The sequence below is a fragment of the Amblyomma mixtum genome, unplaced genomic scaffold (assembly GCF_055824585.1).
Source record: "Amblyomma mixtum isolate Tamu unplaced genomic scaffold, ASM5582458v1 scaffold_27, whole genome shotgun sequence".
NCBI lineage: Eukaryota > Metazoa > Arthropoda > Arachnida > Ixodida > Ixodidae > Amblyomma > Amblyomma mixtum.
The window spans coordinates 483,492-489,866 of NW_028317724.1; positions in this window are offsets into that span (position 1 = coordinate 483,492).

The following is a 6,375-nucleotide window of genomic DNA, read 5'->3' on the forward strand; positions in this document are numbered from 1 at the left end:
ATAACCGAACAAGCGCACCAACAAGCATATTTTAACGATCAGGTCCTTGTTCAGCGCAAAGGAATTTGCATTGGTTCCTGTGTGGCACCTGTACTGGCTGACATCTTCTTGTCCAGCATTGACTGTGATCTGGTGCGCTATTTTGACGATGAGACAACTCTGAAAATATTTAGGCACGTTGATGACTATTTGGTATTTCTTAAAGATCGACCTGGCGTGACGCACACTGTGACTATGGAAGAATTTTTATCGATTTTCAGACGACATGGGAAGGGTCTAACCTTTACTCACGAGTTACCGGAACATGACAAGGTACAGTTTTTAGATATTAACCTGACTTTAACAACAGATCACGTTTGCTGGATGTACTTACCACGTGCACAGAAAGACCTGTTGCCGTTCAGGTCAGCACATTCCAATACTGTTAAACGGGTCAAAAAAAAACTGCGCTTTTTGTGTTATCTTCTTGTCCATGTCTTTTTGTGCACAGTACCCCCCCCCCCCCTTGTATTTATCATGACTGACCGACTAGTCCAACATCGTACGCTCTTAAATCATGCATTGAAGCCACAGCCGCGTGGGGCCGCCTGGCTGCCGCAAGTGCAAGCGCCACTGCTCCGATGTCCCCATCCTCGGATAGAGAACAGACAGGCTTGCTTTGTACTCAACGGTGCATGCACGATATTATGGAGCCCTATGATCAGAAGCCACACCCCTTGGCACATGGTACAGAGAAAGGCCGGGTTCTTGATAATCACAAAGTGAACCCAGGCGGGGAAAACCTGAGGGTGCCTTGCCAACGTTTCGACTAGAGGACTTGTCTTCGTCTCGGCATGGGACTCGTCACTGGCGGGCTTTAACCGGAGCCTTCACTATGAGGAGGAATGCACGGTGAGGGGAAGAGGGATTGTGAAATGGGACAGGTCAGTCTTGTCTAGGTATAATGGCTGCTAAAGATAATTAATCAGCTGACCTGCAAAACTGTGGGAAGAAAAAGGCCAACACGCAATCACGTGGGCTAGTTGGTGTGTATCAGACATATCAGGTGATAGGCAAAATAGTTGCGTTCTTGTTTGCCAGAACTTGAATATGTATCCATTCTTCGGTGGCTCGCCACGTCTGTGTTGGTTTGTTTAGTGTGTCTGATACGCATGCGTCTTCTGGTGACCTAGGTTGGCCGTCTGTAGATTAAACCTCAGTTGTTGGTCCAGCGTTTTCCTGTGTTTATCTTCTCCTACTGTTCTCGTACTTTCGCTGGTGAAGTTATGCGTGAAAAAGGCCATCTCGGCAGAAAGGAATCTAGTGGTGCGGAGAGATAGCGAGGGTGGCTTGAAAGGCTGTGTCCAGCTGCGACAGGTGGTTTGCATTATGACTGGCGGCTGTGAGCTGAATAGCTAGGATAAAGTAATTAAAGAGCAAGGCATAAAAATAATAAACGAAAAATAAGTAAGGAAAAAGAGATAACATGAGGCGATTCAGAGAAAACAGAGAGAAAGGAATGGTGGAGAGGTCGGCAGGCGGTAATGTGACCCAGGCATGCGACGCCACACTGGGGTAGAGGAAAACGAAGTGTAAAAGGAGATTTAGCATCCGAATGCAGAGCGATGAAGTCATAATATAATGACATAATCGTATACTGTTTGTTTTTTTCCTGGCGAAAACTTGTGCGCTCTCCAACAAGAAACAAATATTTGGCTCGGTACTCTTTCAAACTGGCTTAGAGTAAATAAGTTAGATTTAAACATTAAAAAGACAAAATACGTTGCTTTTCGCCCTCGTAACAAGTGTATTGATGACAACACAGCAATAAAATTCCGTGATGAAGTCATCCACGGCTCCACTTGCCATAGGTTCCTTGGTGTTACGTTTGAAGAAAAATTCAACTGGGCCACTAACGTCGACAGCATGGAAACCAACATTGCAAGATCCATCGGCATTATTTATAAATTAAAGCACCTCTTACCTTCTCGACTGAAAAAACCGTTGTACTATAGCGTAGTGCATTCACGCCTCCAATACTGTTTATCTGACGGGGGTACCACGACGAAAACTAATATCGATAGCTTGCTAACCTTACAGAAACGCATGATACGTGTCATCGAAAATGCGCCCTATAGAAGTCCTTCTGCACCTGTTTTCAAGAAGAATAGTACATTAACAATAGAAAATCTTATTAACAAAAAAACAGCCATTGTAATATTTCGAGAAATCAAGCAGAATGAAAGCGCCAGAACATACCTTCCAGAAGAACACAAATATAATGTAAGGCACATTACGTACGACACGGGCAAGATATGTACAAAAAGCAATATTTCATAAATCCACATTTTCTCAATCACCATCCTACCATTCTGACTATTGTAAACGAATCGTAATCTCTAAGAACATGAAACAAAAGTGAACTTGTACTCGTTATTGATTCAGATATGACTATTCACCTTGAAAGTGCAACATGTTTTCATTGTTTCTAGTATTTAGTGCATGTACCTTACATTTTAAGTGTACGTATTTACTTAATGTAGTTTGCTTACCGTGCGTTGCTTGAGAATTTTAAGTATTCGGAAAGGGGACTGACACTTTGTCGTTGCCTTTTTGTCAGCCTCCTCGACCGAGTTTCTTTGTATTTCTGTCAAATAAACATTCATTCAACTGCGTGGGGTGGTCTGGGTTATAAAGGAGATCATGCACACACTGAGTGGCTCTCATCTCGCCTAGACGACTTGTACCACATGGAGTACATGACTTCCGCATATAGCCTTGCACACAAAGCAGCTCCCATTGCACACAAGTTGCAGAGGACAGCTCTGCAGACTCTCATATCCCGGAAGAAACGCGCTTGCCCCCGCATCACACAAACGTATGCACAGCACATCCGTACTGTACACCATGTAGGCGCGCACAGCGCAACACACGCAACAGTCACGGACGGTTACCTAGGCCTCTTTCACAGAAAAACCTGAGACCAGCCTTCAGGCAGTTCCTTCCAGTGTCTGAGGGTATTTTCCGAGGCCCTCCTCCTCCTCCTCGCATCAGTGCGGTGAGGGCGGGCGGAAATAATATGATGGATGGTCTCCGGATGGCTGCAGTTCTAGTTCGGGCTTGCTTCCACTCCAGTCTTGTGCTTTTAGTGCACGCTGCACCAAGCCGCAGCTGATGGAGCAGAGTTCCTCAGACGTCGCACATTTCTTGGAAGTATCAAGCCGAGAGGTGCGGTCCTGCTGGTGGTTCGCATCGTTCCAGTGCAGTTGCATGCAAGCCTGCATTGAATAAGTCAGTAAGGCTGCTACGTCACACAACTCTTGAGAAGAAGACTCGGAGGGAAGCCCGATCAGCATGAGCCAGCTGAGCTTCCGCATCAGCGCTCTCATTTCCCGTTCAACGGCTGGGTATCCTCTGAAGCACGACTGTATGGCCGGGCTGGAGCTGGCAAAGGTACAGTTTGTCCGATTAGTTCCTCGCACGTGCCTGGTTTCATGTATGTTTTTATGATCTTCAATGCGGGTCTTGAGTCGCACAAACAGTCCAGTGTTTTGCGGTCCGCTAACCAATGTAGCGGATGCCTCTCGTATGTCTGCCAATTTGGTTGCCGTGGATGATGTTTTATGCATGAGCCTGGAACGGTGGCTGAAGCCGCTGCCAGGCACAATCACCTCAGCTGCTGAAGAGGTGCTCGTCACTGATAAACATCGCTGTCTGAGGGTATGATGAAGCGCTGTGTGTGTCTTTTCTTTCTGTGTTTAAAGGAAAAAAGATGTTCTGAGTCGCAATACGTGGAGAAGGTATATGGTAACGCCAATTGCTTAAGTCCCACAGTCGCGATGTGCGACATTTTTGGTATTCCTGGCATAGTGACACGCACGCTGGGATTTGACATGATTTATAATGGGACCTCGGCAATCTGGTGTGGCATGTAGTTTGTAGGCATCAAATCGCGCTGCGTCCCGATGGCTTTCGAATAGACTGCGTCTGGACGCGCATGACTGGTATTGGCAAGAGGATGGTGTCGACGCCTAGTCAATTGTCGCAAATGCACCCGTAGTGGCTGCTGTTTAAAACAAATACGGACTAGGCAGGCGTGGGCATAATAAAATGCGCGCCATGTTGAAGCCTTGCAGTGTAATCCCAAGCACGCCCTTAAAGCACGAGCCGGAGCACTTTTCAGGGTTAGCAGGGCAGTCTGTCTTATCGCCTAAAGAAGCGGCGCACTGTATCACAGATAACCGACCACCAGCGCCTGGTAGAGATGAAGTAAAGATCGCCCAGACGAATCCAAGGATTTGCCAGCTATAAACCCTACAATGCTTGTCTGTGCAGGTCTGTCCTCAGTTTTTGTCTGAGCAAAGCGTCGTACTTCGTCTAGAGGAGGTCGAGGTCTATAACGACACCTAAAATTTATTGCGCGTTACGTATGGAATGGCTGGGCCGCACGTTGTGACAGGCCACCACGCCATCCACTTTCGTGTAAAGGGTAACATGACGCTTTTAGCTGGCGATACCTCAGGCCCCTGGCCACGCAAGTACGCAGACAAAATGTACAGTGAACACTGCAATCTCGCTCACACTTGTGGACGCATGACGCTTGCTGCCCATATGGAGATGTCGACTGCGCACGCGGATAACGAAGCTATGTTTGGTAGCTCTTTGAATAGGTCGATTAGTACAAGGTTAAATAATGTTGGACTCAGCACTCCTCCCTGAGGGACGCTGGACGTGACGGGATCATCTGCCGTGTCACCTTTATCAAGCTTCAAATCTGCAAGAGGTTGAAAATACAGAGAGGCACTCCAAATTCATAAATTTAATACTTACAACCAGCAGCGATCAACAAATTCAAGAGGAAATTTAGACTATCTGAGGGCACAATAACTAAACATGTTATGAAAAACTGTGCCCGCGCACTAACGCCCTTCTTTTTCATCCTGTTTAACAAATCACTACAGGACAATGAAGTACTTGAAGCTGGGCTTGTTGGTGCATATTCGTGAAAGACATGAGAGCGCAAAACGGCAAACGCGCACGAGTAAGGGAACAGGACGAGCGATGCTCGTCCTGTTCCCTTACTCGTTTGTGTTGCCGTCTTGCGCTCTCATGTCTTTCACAAGGAAAATGAAGTACCGTAAACCTGCAAATATAGTTCTCATTCATGTGTCATCCAGGAAACAATTAGTTATAAACTTTAAGAGGGTTAACTGCTGAGCTAGTTGGTGTTCAGACATAATAGATGACTTTTAGCGCAACGGGGACACAACACAAGAAAGACGACAACACGGGCGCTTACTCCAACTGTTTAATCAAGAGGCAGCATACGAAATATACAGCCCTCCCAGCGCATGCGCACGCGTACAAGGCACCCAGACACAACACCATGCATCAATCTTATCTCAGCAGGCGAGACAAAAATTTTTGCTCGGCTTCATATAGACAAACAGAAGTGTCACTAACACAGCTCAGATCCGCATTTTTTATATGAAAGGCTTCCAGAATTTCACGAGCCGTCTGATGTCTACCTCTTCCCAAAATCCTCATCTCGCAGAACCGTGGTTTACAATTGGTGCAAGCCCTACAGTGCTCAAAAAGTCGCTGGCCTTCATTATTTTCAATATCTCTTGCGTGTTCCCTAAGTCGGTCATTCACGCATCGTCCGGTCTGTCCAATATCGGATTTCCGCAGGTCAACGGAACTTCGTAGACAACGTTGGTGGTGCACTTCAGGAAACGCTGGCCATGCCTATTCTGGCAGCCGATCTTTTGGCTTTCGCAAGTTATGCGACGGCTGAGCTGCGCAAGCTTGCGGGGGCAGAGAATGAAATCGCTACTTTAAACCGGTTTGCCACTTTCTTCAGGCCGTGAGTGACTTTGTTGATGTAAGGTACCACTACAGGCCTCATTTCCTGCCAGTTCATTTCTGCAAGCGTCAGCCTTCATCTTCTTCAGGAGCGTTTCCGCCACGGGGAGCAAGACCAACTCAGGGAAGCTGGCTTCAACAAGCCTGTCCAATTGATTATTAAAGCTAGCTTGCATCTCATGCACGCACGATTTCTGGAGCGAGAACTCCAAGCAGAGGGTTGCGATGCCCCTCTTCACAACCGTTGAGTGGGCAGAATTATACGTCAGGAGACCCTTTTGAGCACGACGGGAATAAGCCCAGCAAACGTGTCCGTATAAAATATTTAACTGTAAATCTAAAAAATCAAGCATGCCATTACTAGATAGTTAAAAAGTAAAAGTTAGCCCTTTACCGAGTTGTCTAAAATCATCTAAAATACTATTCACCGTTGTCACAGTCGACAGAGTCCGCTGCTTGTTTGAAACAATTAAAAAGTCGTCCACATAACGGAACACCTTAAGGACCTTGTCACTGTTAGTATGGTTAAAA